Source organism: Melanerpes formicivorus, unplaced genomic scaffold (assembly GCF_026170545.1).
Source record: "Melanerpes formicivorus ecotype bairdi unplaced genomic scaffold, bMelFor1.0.p_v2 SCAF_14, whole genome shotgun sequence".
In the NCBI taxonomy this organism is placed as follows: domain Eukaryota; kingdom Metazoa; phylum Chordata; class Aves; order Piciformes; family Picidae; genus Melanerpes; species Melanerpes formicivorus.
The window spans coordinates 3,551,596-3,571,193 of NW_027142366.1; positions in this window are offsets into that span (position 1 = coordinate 3,551,596).

Here is a 19,598-nt window from a genome sequence, read left to right on the forward strand (position 1 = left end):
ATAGAAGAGGAATAGAAGAGGAATAGAAGAGGAATAGAAGAGGAATAGAAGAGGAATAGAAGAGGAATAGAAGAGGAATAGAAGAGGAATAGAAGAGGAATAGAAGAGGAATAGAAGAGGAATAGAAGAGGAATAGAAGAGGAATAGAAGAGGAATAGAAGAGGAATAGAAGAGGAATAGAAGAGGAATAGAAGAGGTTGGAAAAGACCTTTGAAATCACTGAGTCCAACCTATCACCCAACACCATCTAATCAACTAAACCATGACACTAAGTGCCCCATCCAGTCTCTCCTTAAACACTTCCAGTGATGGCGACTGGACCACCTCCCTGGGCAGCACATTCCAATGGCCAGTCACTCTTTCTATACTTTAAATGAGATGGCCCAGCACCCTGATTTGCTTTAAATGATTCAAGAGATCCTTGGGAGGCCTGGGACACCATGTTGTCCCAAGGTAGCTGGGTCTTTGTTACAAGAAAGGGCTTCTAAACGCAGCACAAGGTAGAAGTTAATTTTGGGGATACTTCTGTTTCACTTCCTTCCCTAAGTCATCTCAAACTCTAAGTAAGAAGGAAAAGAAAACAAACAAAAAAAAAAAAGAACAAAGAAAAATCAATATCACATCAACAGTAGAAAACCCAACCAAATAAACAACAAAAAACCCCCAAAGGAATATCCTTCTCTCACAGATGTCACAACGGTGTCTCATCAGAGAAGTCATCGTCTCATTGCCATGCAAGCGGAACAGACTCACTCCCTGGTAAAGCACCAGCATGGCTCAAGAAGGCTTCTGTAAGTAGGCAGAAATATATTCCCCTCAATACAGAAAGGCTCTCTGGGAACTTCCCAAAGGAGATGGATACCCTATGATAAGAGAATGGTCGTAGTGTCAGTCCTGATGAAAGACAAAGGCGGGTTATGTGTTGGGGAATTTGTTTTCCATTCCTCAGTTAACCACAGCAGAATAACCATCAAAGCTCCAGTAACTTGCCTAAGTGATGTAATACTTCCAGTTGATTGCAATGATCAAATGGATTTTATGAAAAGCAGGTTTTCTGCTTACAGCAGAGGAATATTTCATGTGCTTCACCAAGTCCGTTATTAGCTGTTGCAATACCAGGCTGAGCCCTGACAGATAGAAGAATGGTCTGACTATTACCAAACTAAGTGTCCCTAAAGTATTGAAGTCTTTTGCTATTCCACTTTGCCTTTAAAGTGAAAAATGAAACGTTTTCAGACATATTTCACCTGAAAGGAAGAATAGGCAGTATTGCTCCTTTTGCCTTACCCTCTACTGAGATGCAATTTCTCTATTGATACTGTGGCATCAGAAGCTTACAAGTCAGAAGACACACAAATGAAAGAGCCAGGATGCAGGATTGGCTTAGCTGTCATGGTCCCCTCCTTCCTCTCTCCATCTCCCTTTAGAGAGAACAAGCCAGCGAGGGGAATTGCCGTGGTATGACAGATAGCTTGGAAACATGGAAAACCTGTAGCTGAATGTGTGCACTGACATCACCTTTGTCTGCTGTAATGGAGAGAATTAGGCTTATTGAATTGCTCACCACCCAGATATGGAATTTTGAAACCCCTTACTGTTGCACAAATGCTGACAGGTTATTTTATTTACTGCATCATTAAAGGTTAAAGAGACTCATTCTCCAGAGGATTCATTTTTTCAGCCCTTTAATATCAATTAAAGCTAATTTCAGCTCTACCCTAATGATTAACATAAAATATGGAAAAGCTTTAACTGAGCATTTCTGTTCATTACTTCAGTTCTCTTGTATTGCTGGAGCACTTCATAGGTACTGAGGCAGCTTTATATCACCCATGGCACAGTTAATTTTCCCCTCAGAGCCTTTTTTTTTGTTGCTGAACACTTGAAAATGCTGCAAAGATGCACAAAATGCCTTTGATGGTATGGATGAAAGTTTTCATTTAACCAGTTCATGGTCAATGATCAGTGACATTCTCTATGGGCTTCCCTACATGGCTGAGTACAAAGCCTAGATACAGATTTCTGCTGTTAGGTGACCTACAGCTTCCCTATCATACAAGGCATAAGTGTTCTTTGAGGTGTTTAAGAGCAGGCTGGATGAGGCTCTGGGCAGCCTGATCTAGTGTGGGGTGTCCCTGCCCGTGGCAGGGGGATTGGAACTAGATGATCCTTGTGGTCCCTTCCAACCCTGAATGATACTATGATGCTATGATACTATGATATTTGTGCAGCCAGAGGTTCACAAATGGAGTGGGGAGGACAAGAGAACTCCTAAAGGGAAAATGAAAAACTTTGCCTGCTACTTGTGAGCTGAAGCCAGACCAGTCCAGCTGGATGCATTCATCTTTGATTGGCAAAATAATAGTTGCATCAACACACCACGGAGTGCCCAGAAGAACCAGTTAGAGTCCTTTCCCTGGGTTTTCAAGGCTTTGTGCAGACCTGAGACATCATAGAAGAGTCTGGGTTGGAAGTGACCTCTGAAGGGCATCTAGTCCAACCCCTCTGCAGTAAGCAGGAGCATCCTCAACTAGATCAGGGTGCTCAGAGCCCTGTGCAGCCTCACTTGGAATGTCTCCAGGGATGGGGCCCCAATCACCTCACAGAATCACAGAAGTATCCAAGTTGGAAATGACCCTCAGGATCACCAAGTCCAACCTGCTCCATAGGTGCCATACTAGAGCTTCTCCATCCTGGGGCTGTCCAGCTGGTTTTCCTCTGGAATTGTAGGTAATAGGACTGGAAAACATCTTTGGAAAATAGATCACACAGACCAACCACCAGCATGGTGAGCAGAGCCTTGCTCTAACTTGCCCTGAGCTTGTCTAACCTTTTCAGAACTTGTCTACTTGTGTCCTAATTTTGGGGTATTTATTGTTAACAAACACTAATCCAGGATCGATCTGTATCCAAAGGTCACAGCAAAAGCCAGAGGGAAAGTGAGCAGTGATACAGATGCTCCTAAGAAGGTCAGCTGCTGCCACTCAGGCTGCTCTCTGGTGGTAACCACGCATCAATCAGCCCACCAGTAGCCTTAGCAACATCCATGGAAGCAAGCAGATGTCTGATGATCCCCATAATTATAACAGACTCCAGAAGAAATCAGCAGGCTGTAGAAGTGGGGGACATGCATTTGCACAGTCCCCTTGCCAAGAAATGAAGTGCTTCCCATGCTGGCTGTTCCACACCCATGCCCCATCACGTAGAGCTCTGGCCCAGGACTCTGTGCTGAGCTATGTACATCTACTCAGCCAGCTCACTGAAGCCACCATTCTTGTTTTCCCTCATCTTTCCAATACTACAGCAGGATTTCTGCTTCTCCCTCCTGGATTTTCCCATTTAGCTCTCGATGACTGGAATTCACTTGGCTGGGAGTAAATGAAACTGCTCTCCTAAGTGGAAGAGCTACCTAATAAAGTTTTAATGGAAGATATTATTTCTGTTCTTTACATTACATTAAAAGCCAGTCAGGAAATGAAAGCCCAGGAGGATTAGGCATGCTGGAAACACTCAGCAAGTTAGTCTGCAGGGAGCTCACAGTCTAAATGTTGCCCTAAGAAACAGAATGTGCAGCAAACACAGACAGCTTGTGCTGTAACAGCTCTAGCAAATGTGTGTAGATACATATATACACACACACATATATGTGTGCACATACACACACAGAGGACAGAGGGGTATCTATTTTGTCTTTGGTGTGATTCTTCAGTCCCTCCTCTGGCATCTAGCTGAGAATTGTCTGGGGTGAGAAGCTTAGTGCCTAGCCCATGGCACAGGGCATTTTTTTGCTCTCCACCACCAAGGGACACAAGTGCTTATTATCAGTGACATACCCCAAACACTACCAGCTTCAGGGTTTTGGTCAGTTTGGGCTTGTCATAAACTCACAATCTGACTTTAAGAAACCTTCTCACCAAGCTGTTACTTTCTTGCTGTGCTCCACTTCTGTGCAACAGCAGCAAGAGCAGCTACAGAAATCCGTTTGCAGCAGCAGCAGCACTGAGCAGTCCTCAGGCTCCCCATGGAGGGGCAGTGACATTCAAGGATGTATTAGGAAAGACAATTAAAATGGGTCAAAAGAGTGCTAGAAACTTTTGAAATGTTTGCCTTAGAGTTGAAGAAGTCAACTTTTCAAGTTTTGGTTGACTGAGAGGGAGCAGTTTTAGTTATTGATGTTCAAGATGGTTTTGAACCAACTTAAAAGGGAGACTATTTTTCCTCCTGAGATGAAAAGCAGAGTTTTAAACTATCAACAACACTGAGAACTATGAAGTGCTAACACCTCAAAAATCTTCCTTTAGGTGAAGTATCCAGGTACTTTCTTGGGATCTGGACTATGGCAGATCCCACCCTTACAGGTGCATGATGGGTGCAACTCAGCACAATATGCTTGTCCCTAACCCGGGTTGCTAACCTTGAAAAGATGGATCAACACATCCAGCCAGAACTTGGGTGGCAGTGTTCTCTGATGACACCAGGTTGAGTGAGAGTGTTGATCTGCTTGAGAATAGGCACTACAGAGGAATCTGTACAGGCTGGATCATACAATTCAACAAGGTTTAACAAGGCCAAGTGCTGGGTCATTGTCGGCTCATTCACAACCACCCCATGAATGCTACAGGCTCGGTAAAGAGTGGCTGAAACTTTGCCTGGTGGAGAAGGACCTGGGACAGTTGTTTGACAGCTGGCTGACTATGAACCAGTGTGTAGCCAAGAAGGCAAACAGCATCCTAGCTTGGATCAGCAATAGTGTGATCAGCAGGATGTGGACAGTGATTGCCTCACTGTACTCAGCACTGGTGAGGCCACACCTTGAATACTGGATTCAGTTTTGTGCTCCTCACACCAAGAAGGTAGTTGAGGGGCTGGAGCAGGTTCAGAGAAAAGCAACAAAGCTGGTAAAGTGTCTGGACCATAAGTCTTGTGAGGAGCAGCTGAAGTAACTGGAGTTATTTAGCCTGGGTAGACCTTTTCCCTCTCTACAACTCCCTGGAAGGAGATTGGAGCAAGGTGAGGTTTAGCCTCTTCTCCTGAGTAACAAATGGTAGGATGAAAGGAAATGGTCTCCATTTGTGCCAGGGGAGGTTTAGGCTGGGCAGTAGGAACAATTTTTTCCCCAGGAGGGTTGTCAAGCCCTGGAATAGGCTGCCCAGGGTGGTAGTGGAGTCCCCATCCTGGATGTGGTGCTGAGGGACATGGTTTAGTGGTGACCTGGCAGTGCTGGGTTAACACTCCAATGAGTGAAGTTGGACTCAATGACCTTAAAAGTGTCTTTCAACCCAAATGATTCTGTGATTAGATTCCCTGAATTAATCCAGCCCACTGACTATTACCCTCTGATGGTAATACAGGCTGGGAGTGATGAGATTGACAGGAAGGGCACTAGGACAATTAAGAAGGAATTCAGGGCCCTTGGACAATTGATTGATGGGGCAGGAGCTCAAGTGGTGTTCTGCTCAATTCCTTCAGTGTCAGGGGTGTACACTGAGAGGAATGGGAGAACCCACACCATCAACAATTGGCTCAGGGGATGGTGCCAGCGGCAGAACTTTGGGTTCTATGACCACGGGGCAACTTTCACTGCACCTGACCTGCTGGGTCCTGATGGGGTGCATCTATCTAGAAGGGGTAAAAGAGTCCTGGCACTGGAGTTGGCAGGGCTCATTAGGAGGGCTTTAAACTAGGTCTGAAGGGGGTGGGTGAGGCAATCAGTCCCTCTGCAGAGGTAAGAGTAGGGCGCAAGGTAGGGTCAGTTGAGAAGTCAGGAACCCAGCTGCGATGCATGTACACCAATGCACGCAGCCTGGGCAACAAGCAAGAGGAGTTGGAGGTCCTAATCCATCAGGGCGACTATGATGTAGTCGCCATCTCAGAAACTTGGTGGGACAGCACCCACGATTGGAGTGCTACACTGGGGGGTTACAGGCTCTTTAGGAGGGACAGGCGAGGGAGAAGAGGAGGAGGGGTGGCTCTGTATATTAGAGAGTCAATCTCTGCCACACAACTTGTGGTGGAAGATGAGGTAGTTGAGAGCCTGTGGGTCAAAATCAGAGGACAACCTAACAAGTCTGACATCCTGATTGGAATCTGTTACAGACCACCCAACCAGGATGAGGCGGCTGATGAGTTGTTCTACAAGCAACTGGAGGCTGTCTCAAGATCATCTGATCTTGTCCTTGTTGGTGACTTCAACCTCCCAGATATCTGCTGGGAACTTAATTCAGCAGGGAGGAGGCAGTCCAGAAGATTCCTGGAGCGAATAGAGGACTGCTTCCTGACACAGCTGTTAAGCGAGCCTACCAGGGGACAGGCTCTGCTTGACCTGCTGTTCTGCAATAGGGAAGGGCTGGTGGGAGATGTGATCGTGGGAGGCTGCCTAGGGTGCAGTGACCACGAGATAGTGAAGTTTTCATTATGCAGGGAGATTGGGAGGAGCACCAACAGAACCTCCACCTTGGACTTCCGAAGGGCGAACTTCAGCCTATTTAAAAAACTTGTCTGCAAAGTCCCCTGGGTACCAGCCCTCATGAACCAAGGGGTTCAGGAGGGTTGGACCTACTTCAAACAGGAGCTCTTGAAGGCACAGGAATTGGCGGTTCCCATGTGCCGGAAGGCAAGCCGGCGGGGAAGGCGACCGGCCTGGATGAGCAAGCAGCTCCTGGAGGATTTAAGGGGGAAGAGGAGGCTGTATCACCTTTGGAAGGAGGGGAAGGCTTCTCGAGGTATGTTCAAGGAAGCTGTTAGATTATGTAGGAATAAAATTAGGGAGGCTAAGGCCCAGCTGGAACTGAAGCTGGCCACCTCAGTCAAAGATAATAAAAAGCATTTTTATAAATATATTAACAATAAGAAGAAGGGCAGGAAGAACCTGAACTCCCTAGTGGACCTGGAGGGGAACACAGTTACTGAGGATGAGGATAAAGCTGAGGTCCTGAACACCTTCTTTACCTCAATGTTTAACAGCAAGGCAGGAGTTCAGGACGAGTGGTCTCCGGAGCTGGGCGTTGGGGTCGGGGAGCAGAGTAATACCCTGGAAATCCATGAGGAGTTAGTTCGGGACCTGCTGAGCCACTTGGATATCCACAAGTCCATGGGACCAGATGGGATCCATCCTAGGGTGCTGAGAGAGCTGGCGGATGTGCTAGCTAGGCCACTCTCCATCATTTTCCTCCAGTCCTGGCTCACTGGTGAGGTCCCAGATGACTGGAAACTGGCCAACGTGGTCCCCATCCACAAGAAGGGTCGGATGGAGGAACCTGGAAACTACAGGCCAGTCAGCCTGACCTCAGTGCCAGGGAAAGTGATGGAGCAGATTATCCTGGCAGCAATAACTGCGCACCTGAAGGATGGCCAAGGGCTCAGGTCCAGCCAACATGGATTCAGGAAGGGCAGATCCTGCCTCTCCAACCTGATCTCTTTCTATGATCAGGTGACCCGCCTGGTGGATGTGGGGAGGCCTGTGGATGTGGTCTACCTAGACTTCAGCAAGGCCTTTGACACCGTCCCCCACAGCAAACTGCTGACTAAGCTGTCAGCCTGTGGATTGGACCACTACACTCTGTGCTGGGTTAGGAACTGGCTGGAGGGCCGGGCCCAGAGAGTGGTCGTGAACGGTGCCGCATCCAGCTGGAGGCCAGTCACCAGTGGTGTCCCCCAGGGATCAGTGCTGGGCCCTGTCCTCTTCAACATATTCGTTGATGATCTGGATGAAGGGGTAGAGTCAGTCATCAGCAAGTTTGCAGATGACACAAAGTTAGGGGCAGATGTTAGTCAATTAGAGGGTAGAAAGGCTCTGCAGAGGGACCTCGACCGACTGGACAGATGGGCAGAGTCCAATGGGATGGCTTTCAACAAGTCCAAGTGCCGAGTGCTGCACTTTGGTTATGGCAATCCCATGCAGAGCTATAGGCTGGGGTCGGAGTGGCTGGAGAGCTCCCAGACAGAGAGGGACCTGGGTGTGCTGATCGACAGCCACCTGAATATGAGCCAGCAGTGTGCCCAGGTGGCCAGGAGGGCCAATAGCATTCTGGCCTGCATTAGGAATAGTGTGGCCAGCAGGAGCAGGGAGGTCATAGTGCCCCTGTACTCTGCTCTGGTTAGGCCGCACCTTGAGTACTGTGTCCAGTTCTGGGCTCCTCAGTTTAAGAAGGACATTGAGACACTTGAGCGTGTCCAGAGAAGGGCAACAAGGCTGGGGAGAGGCCTTGAACACAAGCCCTATGAGGAGAGGCTGAGGGAGCTGGGATTGTTTAGCCTGGAGAAGAGGAGGCTCAGGGGTGACCTTATTGCCCTCTACAACTACCTGAAGGGTGGTTGTAGCCAGGAGGGAGTTGGCCTCTTCTCCCAGGCAACCAGCACCAGAACAAGGGGACACAGTCTCAAGCTGCGCCAGGGGAGGTTCAGACTCGAGGTGAGGAGGAAGTTCTTCACCGAGCGAGTCATTCGGCATTGGAATGGGTTGCCCAGGGAGGTGGTTGAGTCATCGACCCTGGAGGCGTTCAAGGGGAGATTGGACGTGGCACTTGGTGCCATGGTCTAGTCATGGGGTCTGCGGTGTCAGGTTGGACTCGATGATCCTCGAGGTCCTTTCCAACCTAAGTGATACTGTGATACTGTGATTCTACAATCAGCACCCTAAGTCAAATATATTCAAAAGGCTGCTTTAAGCTAGCAGAAAGCAAACTTTGAAATGCCAGAGTGTAAATCTTCCCAGGGACCCAGCAGGCCCTGAGGTGGAAGCAATGAAGTGACTGCAACAAGAAGGTAGCGTTCCAAGAGACACAAATCTGCAGCAGTGTCCCAGAAGAAGCCATCACAGGGAGTGCTTAGACCCCCTGCTGGGCTGACCCAGCAATAAGGACAGCAAGAACAATAAGAAATTAAAATGCATGGTCACAAACCCCAGTGCTCAACAACTCCTGGCACTGGTTTGGTTTGTTTATTACAAAGCCACGGCGGCTTTGTATTGGGTTTTGTGCCTTGTGCCTCTCTCCTTGCTGCCAGCAGCTCCAGAGAAGATCTTTGGCATTTTGCTAAGAGTTTCAGATATTGGTTTCCTTTGCAGTGCCTACTCCTTTGGAAGATGATAGAAGCTACCTCCAGGCTCCCTCCCTGAATAGAAGCTGCAGCTGCACAGTTTATTTTTTGCTGCTTTTACTCAAGCATTGAATTCCTTGGGGTTTAAACCTTATTGCTTCTGCCCATCTCTGTAGCAGGTTCCAGGTAAGCTCTGAGACCCAGCAGCTAGCCCCGCTGGGAACACGATGTTGGGGAGAAAGACAACAAAGCTGGTGAAGGGTCTGGAACACAAGCCCTATGAGGAGCAGTTGAGGGAGCTGGGGTTGCTCAGCCTGAAGAAGAGGCTCAAGGGAGACTTTATTGCTGTCAACACTACCTGAAGGGAGGTTGCAGACAGGTGGGGATCGGTCTCTTCTCCCAGGTAACCAGCACCAGAACAAGAGGCCACAGTCTCAAGCTGCTCAGGGGGAAGTTTAGGCTTGATCTTAGAAAGAAGTTCTTAGAGAGATTGGCCATTGGAATGGGTTGCCCAGGGAGGTGGTGGAGTCAACATCCCTGGAGGTGTTTAAGAAGAGACTGGATGAAGCTTTTGGTGCCACAGACTAGTTGATTAGTTAGGGTTGGGTGATCAGATGGACTTGATGATCTTGGAGGTCTCGTCCAAGGTCCTGGTTGATTTTGTGTGATTGGTTCTGTGTAATGGGGACCAATCCCATTCTCCAATTCCACAGACAAAGACAATAAAATAAATCCCTTGATGAGCCTCTCCTTTCCTCAGTCCACATGTTCACAGCTGAGGAGCAATGCAGGGAAGAACAGCAGCCCCAACGGCGCTTGGCTGGACACGCGTCTGAGCGCAACCTGCACGTGCCTCCATCCCAGGGCGGTAATTGCCCGGGCAGACTAATCTCCAAAGTCCTAAGCTTTTTCCTGACAAATAGCTGCTGAAATTGTTGTCCATTTGAGTATTCATCTTTCATTTGTAATTTCATTTTAAATCCATTTTTGCAGGGTTTGCTGGCCTTCAACCAAAATTGCTTTCAGAAATATGGGAAGGCTGAGGGTGACCATTTTTCCCTTGCGCGCCTTATCTCACCGCAGCCTCTAAAGCACAGCCAGCCAGCCAGGTCAGAGGCTGTGATCCCTGGGAAGGTCCATCAGAAGAAGAAATCTTAAAAGCACATTAAGGACTTGCTAACCTGGCCTGCCAGGTGAGAACCCCAAGCAGTTCACGTTTGATGGCTTCCACTGGAAAAAATCAGTAATGAAAAGAATCTGGTTGTGAGATAAGTGGGGTACAAGAGAATGCACAACTCAGGTGGTTTCTCAGTTAAAGTTTTTGGGGAAGAGGGGCTGCACAGCCAAGGCTGTGCCAAGACACAGGGAAGACAGCAAGGCAGGGAACAGCATCCAAGCAGGCTAGAAAGGATCTGCAGCTTCAAACACCCCACAAGCAGTAGGTGGGCTTTTGGAGTGAGGAGAAAATTCATTAACTGGGTGTCAAAGATCGGCCAGAACTTAACGAAATCCTTAAGTAAAAGATGCTAAGCATTTCTTAGGCCTCCTGGATCTCTCCTTGAAGATCTGCAAAGAAATGTGAAGGAACTGCTCCACTTTTAGTACCATGCTGTGAGATTAGATGCTATCCTGCTATACATTCTTTTTTTATAGCCCACTTTCTATTTTTATTCCTGCTCTGCCGTGGAAGTGTTTGCTAATAATGTATGATAGGATGCTTTGTCATGGAAAAAAAAACCTTGTATCATTTATCTGTTTCTGAAAAGAAATTCTCAGTACAAATCTAATAAGGGGGGGAAAAAAAAATCCTATTCTAGCTCCTGTTGGAAAGGGATTGATTTATGGAGAGAGATGAAAAGCACTAAGTATGTATTGCTTGGCAAAATGAGGAATTGTAGAGAACTGTCTTTATGCATTTGAAGGGTGTAAACATCAAAGAGGCAGAGGAGCTATTTAGAGCATTAGGAGGAGGCACATCGAGGAGACAAGAGCTGAAATTAAATGAACATCGTTAACTTAAAAATCATACTTCTGCCTGCAAATCTCTTTCCTGGTATTATTCCTTGTAGCACTCTAATGAGGATAAATGAAGCTTATGGAAAAAAAAATAGCTCATCTATTTTTCACATCCGAGCAGCAGACCTTACTGTAAAAAGTTTATAAACCCCAGATCCTGCAGGTGTGCCAGAAAACTGGAGAGAAGAGCATCCTTTAGCTCTCCCCCTCACCTGTCTAATTGCCAACAAGGCTTGAGGAGTATGATGGGTTACTTCCCTCCCTTCCTCCCCCTGCACTCTAGTTGCAGCTTGTGTTGGCTATCTGGGATCTGACTCACCGGAGCTGTGCAGCTGTAACAGCTTTTATCCCAGTGCACAGCTGAGGTCCCAGCTATTAATAACCCTTCTGAGAAATAATAGCTTCCTTGCAGCCCATGCATGGTCCTACAGGATGCTCAAACTCATCTGCCTGGCATTCAGTTGACTGCCCACTGTCCTCACCTAAAGCACCAGAGGAGGAAAATCTCTGTAGGAAATCTCTTTGCTTTTCATCAAGGCTTTGGACAACTCTTGAAAGAAAAGAAAACATCTACTGAAGAGCACATGGCCCAATGGTGTGCAGAGAGGTCAAAGACAAAGCTTTGCTCTCCCCACTAAATCAATCTTCACAATGCCTGTGTGTGGTAGTGTTAGGCTATGCCTTTAAAATGTTGTTACAGATTTCGAGTAGAAAAGTAAAAGAATGTAAATAAATCACTCTTGGGTGTGAAAAGGAAAACCAAAGATACTTCTAAACAATTTCATTGGAGAAATATCTGCTATAAGATTGGCTGTACCAAAACAATCTTTCCTCTTCTGATGTCTTCTCTGCTTTCTTCGTGTGGGGTTTGGAGCACAAGCCCTAGGAGGAGAGGCTGAGGGAACTGGGGTTGCTTAGCCTAGAGAAGAGGAGGCTCAGGGGAGACCTTCTTGCTGTCTACAACTACCTGAAGGGAGGTTGTAGCCAGGTGGGGGTTGGTCTCTTCTCCCAGGCAACCAGCACCAGAACAAGAAGACACAGTCTCAAGCTGCACCAGGGGAGGTTTAGGCTCAATGTTAGGAAGTTGTTCTTCCCAGAAAGAGATTGGCCATTGGAATGTGCTGCCCAGGGAGGTGGTGGAGTCACCATCACTGGAGGCGTTTAGGAAGAGCCTGGCTGAGGCACTTGGTGCCATGGTTTAGTTGATCAGATGGTGTTGGGTGATAGGTTGGACTTGATGATCTCAAAGGTCTTTTCCAACCTGATCACCAAAGGTCTTTTCCAACCTGGTTAATTCTATTCTATTCTCTGAAGGGATACTAATCTGCTTCTGCTTGACCTTGGCTGCATTGTTTTGGTGAAGTCTAAGAGCTACTTACTTTTTCTCTGCTCCTTTCTCCCTTTTGGACAGGGGGTGGGGAGGGAGAGGGACAGCTCTCCTGGTCCCTGACCAGGTGGGTTCTTGTGCTGCTTATTAATTGCAAATACCTGTGAATATTGTAAGTCCTGTACATTTTGTACATATTCATTGCATTCCACTGTAGATGGTAGTTTTGCCTGTAAATACAGCTTTCATTTGCTTCCATGTGAGCTGGTGTGGCAAAGTTAATGTTGGGGGGAAATCTGAACCTACCACGCTGTGCCCATTTGTGGGAGTGAGATGGTGGCAGAGCAGTGCCAGGGTTGGTTTCATCCAGGCTCTCCAGCACTGTGGAGGCACAGAGCACACCAGCGCTGCAGGAGGCTGCACATCCATATGGATGTGCTTAGATAATTGGAAATGTCATGCAGCTGGAGGCTTGTAGCTGAAAAATATCTTTTGGTTACATACCTCCCTTTTGATTCCCACCAGCCAGCCCAGGATACCAAGACCTGTCCCTCTCTATGCCTTCATTTCTCAAGAAGCATTTACTGCTGACTGATACCAAGGTGACAGGGGAGGACTCCTTGCCCGCAGCCTCCCCAGGGAAATCCTCAAATCCTTCCAGAATTACAGATTCCTTTTATGTTCCTTTTTTCCTCCCCAGTCTAAGGGGGATACTGGCCTTTGCTCTTGTATCAGCCATGAAAAAGAAGAGAAGAGGCTTTCTGTGTTACCTTGCTACCTTCACCAGAGGGAAAAGAAGCAAAACCCAGGGGAGCAAAGGCAACTGCATTGCAAAGTCAGAGCACAGAGACCTTGCAAGCTCAGCTTCCCATGCACCCTGATCTCTTCAAGTCAGAAAGAAGAACTCATCATTAACCCCAGCATCTCATGTGTGCAAATAAAAGGAAAGTGATTGCAATAAGCTTCTGCTAATAGCCAAGATTCAGCACTAAACGTGTGGCATTTTAACAGAAAACATGCATTAATGTAAAATAAATGTGATGGTTGTGAATGACAAGCTCTGATTTATATTCCTGATGTTTCCAGCCCTAAAGCATCATAAGGACATTGTAATGAAAAATGCTCACAAGTAAATAGGAAAGGATGAACCTCTGTGTGTAAGGAAGGAATTACACATTGCTTCCCATGTCTCTGCCTGGGGGCAGCAGGGTCCCACGTTTGTTCATGTCCAAAAACATCAGCTCCTGAAGGAACTGAGTTTTTGATGTAGTCCCAGCTCTGGGTAAAGCCTGTGCAGCAGGCTGAGAACAGCTCATCTGATGCACAGGCTGAGAACTGCAGCACACAGGCAAGGTTCTGTGGCTGGAAAGGGGACCCAGAGGGCTGGAGTGAGGCTGTCACAATCCTTCCCTGGGCTGATGCCACGACCATGAGCATTCTGCTCCCCTACTGTAACCCTTGCATCATGCTCACACACAGAGTATGAGTCACAAACTCCACCACTTTGAACCCTCAAGCAAAACAAGGTTTTAACATGCTGGTGCTAGGTAGAAAGGTTACCTTCTGAAGATGGATGATGGAGGTCCACAGCTGTGCTTGCACTGAGAGTCCTGCATTCCACCAGCTGAGCTCAGAAAGAGGACTGCTGGTCCCAGGCTGAGCTCAAGTAGGCTCTGTGGTTGGGGTGGAGAGTCCAGGTGAGGGTGGTCAGGGTTGTTACAACCTGCCAGTGCTTGAGCAGGTTCATGCTCTGCCCAAGGCTCTGAAACTCTGCTTGCTCCCACACAGCTGTGCTAAGGCTGAAGGAGACTCTCTTCCATCCTCAACAGGAGGAAATCTTTGCCTGGCAATTTAGGGCCTGCCTAGTTGAGTTTTGACTGTCTCCAGGCTTGGTGCATGGGTAGAAAGCAGAAGATTATAAAGGCCCATTTATGGCCTTAGGCACAAAATCCTATCTTTTCTACCTTTTTTTTCCCTAGTGTGTTTGGATCTGACAGTCTGGATGTGGCACTAGCACTTCAGAATGGGCACTGAACAAAAAAGACCAACCCCAGCAACTCCTTTGTTAGAACAACCCCAGTAACCCTTTTGTCAGGGTAAGGAGCAAGTAACTAGTTAATTTTGAAGTTACTTTTTCCTTTATCCTCTCAGAAGCAAGTAGTGGGGAGAAAAAAATTAAAGTAATACTTCAGCTTTCAGGTGACTGGGATGGACTTTTGATGATCAAATTCTATGATCATTCCTACCCAGGCTCCTCTTGCTGCTTCCATTTAGCTGGGGAAGAGATTAACTTCAGTAGTCAGTGGAATCAATGCACAGAAGAACAAAATCAGAACCATCTAATGTATAGCAGGTAGGAAAGATGGTAACAGAGCAGTGGTTTGGTAGTGGCCCCTACGGTGTGGAATGGGAGAGATGTAGGAAAATTCAATATGGTCAAAGAAAGGGAAGGAGAACATCCAATACACCAAGCATTTTCATGCTGGGCTTCCCATGTCCTTTCACCTCCCCTTAATGTGAGCACAACATTTTCACTGCAGGCTTTCATAAACTGCAGCAATAACTGGAGCAGAAATGTAGTAGCCTGTAGAAGGGCCAGCATGTAGCTGCACTGCCTGCAGGAGAGCTGCACAAGACATCAGCCTGCTGTGAGCTTCCTTGATGCCTCAGGCCGCCACACAAGATGCACCATGCCAGGGCATGTGGCTTTGTAACCGAGAGGAGTCCATTTACTTCAGGAGCAAATTTGGCCTGAGGCTGGTGCTATTTAGGATAAAGTTGGACTCAGTGACCTGTGGAAAGCACTTGTTCAGCACCTGGTTCAGCTAAGAGCCCAGTTTACAAACAGCAAAAATCTAGATGCTCTATCAAGCAGAACATGTCCAAACACTGTCAGTTTACTGTTGAGGGTAGGATTTTCCTGTCTTCTAATGAAAAGGACTTTTGTTCTCAGGGCATCCTATCCATTTCACAGCACACTTCACTGGCTTCTAGATGAATGTCCTTTCCTCAGTTCTTTCCTTAAAAGGGTGAGTGTGAATGTCCTCCCCAAATCTCTGAAGCTCCTCTTGTGACCAGTTAGTAAAGCAAAGGTTTGTACAAGAGACACCCTCGAAGATGAGGAGATCACAGTGGAGTAAGGAAAGTCTGGATGCAGATGCACCCAGCAGAGAAGAGCTGGAAGAGGAAGGTGTGAAAGGCTGCCCTGTGCTGCTGGTGGCTGTGCTAGCAGGTTCTGGAGATCACAGTGGATCCCATGCAGGGCACCCGGCCCAAAATCCCACTGTATGCACTAACTACACCACAGGCAAAAGGAAGGGCAGAGTGATGAATGAAGCCATTACAGGTGATGGGGACAGAGACACAAAGCAGAGGAGTTGAAGTGTTGCTTAATGACTTGTGTGGGTGTGTAGGAGAAGATGAAGAGACAAAACATCCCAATTATTGTCAGCTCCTAATGGGGACAAAATGCTCATCTGAAACCCAGCAGAAGGTTGATGGGTCCAGGAGAGCACAAGGAGGAGCCAGGAGCCAGCATCCCTTGTCCTCTGTGCCACCACAGATAATCCTGAACCATCAATGGTCAGGTTTTGGTGCTGGGGAGCATGTGGGGCTGTCAGTGAATGAAAGCAGCTTTGTTCCACAAGTTCACCTTCCTCTACTGCACTGTCTTGAGCTGAGGTTTGCTGCATTAGCTGGGTCATATTGTAGCATTAATTGCCCCCCAGGAAATGTATGATAGGGATTTTGGAATCTCACTCACCTCTGTTGATCTCCTCACCCCCAGTGACTGTGCAATCATGGGATAGGGATGCATGGCAGGACTGTTTGGGATGGCTTCACCCTCCAACAACTATGCTCAGAGACTCTTGCAGGAATCAATCTGTGGCATGGCTATGGGGGGGTGAGGGGGGTGTTGTTGCTCTCCCCTGCCCAGGGGTAAGTTTCTTCTAGTTGATAACAAAGTCTATGGGCTTAAAAGTGAGACAGCAAAGTAACAAGCTAAGATGTCCTCTAAAGAGAGCATCACAAAAGGCTGCTTCATCACCATGCTACTGGAGGGAGGGCAGCAGATGTGCAACTGCTTACCTAGGTTGATTGCAGAGAGACTCTTCCCTTGCAATGTGTGCATACTCTTGCATGAGGCATTCTTCTAAGAGGAGTAATCATAGAACAACGTGTCTGCAACCTAAAAGAAAAGGGAAGAAAAGAAGAAGCATGTATGACACCACCTGGGGCCCACCAATCAGAGCAGGCCAGTGAAGAGAACAAGCTGGATAAACTCTTCATGGGACCTGCCAGCTGTTTATCCAAGTTGCATTCCTTGGCACTGCTGAGAAACATTCCCCTTTTTCAAAGGAGAGGTGAAAGTGGCATTCCTGTGATGTCTCTTCCCCTCATCCCTTCTCACACCTCCTCACCCATCTGGGAATTACTTTCTGCTCTGGGAGCCCAGCAGCTGCCTGTCCACCAGCCCACCTAACACAAACCAGGCTCTTCCCTTAGGACCAGATTTGCTGCTTTGGTAATTCCCTGGCCTCTTCTTTGGTAGCAATGGGCTAATTTGGGATCCAAACACAACTCATTGCCTTTTTAACCCTATTCCAGTCTTGCACTGGATTTATAGCATCTGGGGGGGGCAGGAGGACATGGGGGATACGTGCTCCACATCATCCCCTTGATCAGTTAGATGTGGAGCTGCAGAATGCAGAACTGCACTCTATCCATCCATCCATTCCTCAGACCAAGAATGTTTCACCAACTGATTTAATTACATGAAGCTTATGCAGGAGTTACAGAAGGATTATCTGGGTTTTATCATGGTTATTACAGAAAATGATTATATTGTTACTATTAGAGAGTTACAAAAAGTAAAGAGGAATCGCAGAAAACTTGGCAAGAGCTCATTAGCAGTGTGGTGCAGTCTGCAGGAGCTAATTAAAAATGCCTATACCTCATAATAACCATTTATCTCATCACAACCTCCATTCCCTATGTCTGTTTCTCTGGGTAGAGTGAGAGGGAATGATTGCCTCTCACTGCGGAATGTACCTACAGCAAGACAGGCAGAGCACAGTGTTAATACAAATGGGTTTGCCCTGGGATGTGAAACCACCACCTCTGTTCCTGCCTGCCTGAGCTGTGGGCTGCCTGTCCCTGCCTCCTGTACAAGGCCACATGGGGTGCTCAGGGATGCACAAGTGCAAGGTCCTGCACCTGTGTCAGGGCAAGCCTTGGTATCAAGACAGGCTGGGAGATGATGGGATTGAGAGCAGCCCTGTGAAAGGGATTTGGGGGTGCTGGTGGGTGAAAAGCTGGCTGGACATGAGCTGGCGAAGTGTGCTTGCAGCCCAGAAGACAGCTGCATCCTGGGCTGCACCACAAGAAGCATTAGCAGCAGGGAGGGGATTCTGTCCCTCTGCTCTGCTCAGAGCCAACTGCAGCGCTGGGTCCAGCTCTGGAGTCCTCAGCACAGGAGAGACATGGACCTGTCGGAGCAGGTCCAGAGTGTGCCACAACAATGATCCAAGGGCTGGAGCCTCTCTGCTATGAGGACAGGCTGAGAGAGTTGGTGTTTTTCAGCCTGGAGAAAGGAAGGCTCTGGGGAGACCCTCTTGTGGCCTTTCAGTATTTGAAGGGGCTGGTAAGAAAGATGGGGACAGACTTTTTAACAGAGCCTGTTGTGACAGACAAGGGATGATGGTTGGAAACTAAAAGAGAGTGATTTAGATGGGAGAGAAGGAAAAAACTACCACAGTGAGACACTGGCTAAGGTTGCCCAGAGAGGTGGTAGAAGCTTCATCCCTGGAAACATTCCAGGCCAGGTTATTTGGGGCTCTGAGTAACCTGAGCTACTTGAAGATGTCCCTGCTGACTTCAGGCAGATGGAGATGGACTAGAAGCCCTTTAAAGATTCCTTCCAACCCCAAGCATTCTGTAATTCTATGATCTCCTAGAGTCACATCAAGTATTTCAGCCAACCATGAACTGGTTGAATGTGAGAAGATGGAGGCACTTACCCTGGAGAAGGAGATGCTGGTGGGGAGATGTGAAAACAGTATTAAACCAGCACAATAACACAAACATTTACTGTGCTCAAAATCTTACTGAAGTTGCTGGTACTTCTGATGTCTCTCTTTCCAGCCATACCTTGGTCAGAAATGCTCACCACAAGGGCAGGATTTTCCTAGACACCAACTGTATCTGTAGGATTGCTCCTTCTGCATGCCTGCAAAGCAAACAAACAGAAAGCAGAATAAAATACAATAAATTGGCACAGCTCCCAGTTAATCTGTGTTATCTGGAAAGATGAAATCAAGGTGAATCTCAGTTTGTCAACAGGGGTGTGAGTGCTGACAGGAGATGGATCGGAACAGCTGAGCGCTGCCTGTTGTACTGCCCAACAAGTCATTTCTCATGCTCTGCCTGGATGCAGATGGATATCTGGAGATGACATTTGATGAACTTGTTTTCCTTCAGAGTCTGAATGGAAGAGGTCTGTAGGAAAAGCAGCAAAATAAATCCAAAAAGCCATGATGATTGTGACACCGTTTTCTGTTCTGCTCCGTGGTAATGGGCAGCACGGAGGAGACCAGAGCTGGGAGGCAGAGTCAGCCTGTCTCAATCTCCAGGGAAAGAAAGGCACTTGCATTTCTTAATCCATCCCAAAATATCAGTCTCTTGGAAACAATTTCCCTGTCATGTTTAATCTTTGCACAAGTTTTCAGCAAAGGAGATGGAGTGGATGCTGCACAGTGAAATCCTTGAGCTCTAGCTGAAGGCAGAAGTAAAATCAGCCTCAGCGACCCTGAGATGATGATTCTCAGGACAGGAAGGAGCAAGTCTGAAGTCCATTGCTCTCCAATGCAACCTGGCTGGTCCTCAGTCCTCCAAGACACTACTCTTCTGTGTATGATCTTGTAAAATCTCTTGGCTCTACTCCTTCCCAGCCATCTCTTCGACACTAACTGACTATGGTTTTACAGCGTTTCTTTGCCCACACAGAGTTCATGCCCAGAACTTCAAGCAGAAGTCCAGCCTAAAGAGAACCTCTGTTAGAGCTCCTATTCTTATTGTTGCTATTCTTATTCTTGTCTATGCATATGAACACAGATGATCAGATGAGTAGTGCCTGCTATTAACCAGCTCCTGGCCTCCTCGGCAACTGGGAACGCTTCTACTGAAAGCACATCAATTAAACCTCACCACTATGCCCCGT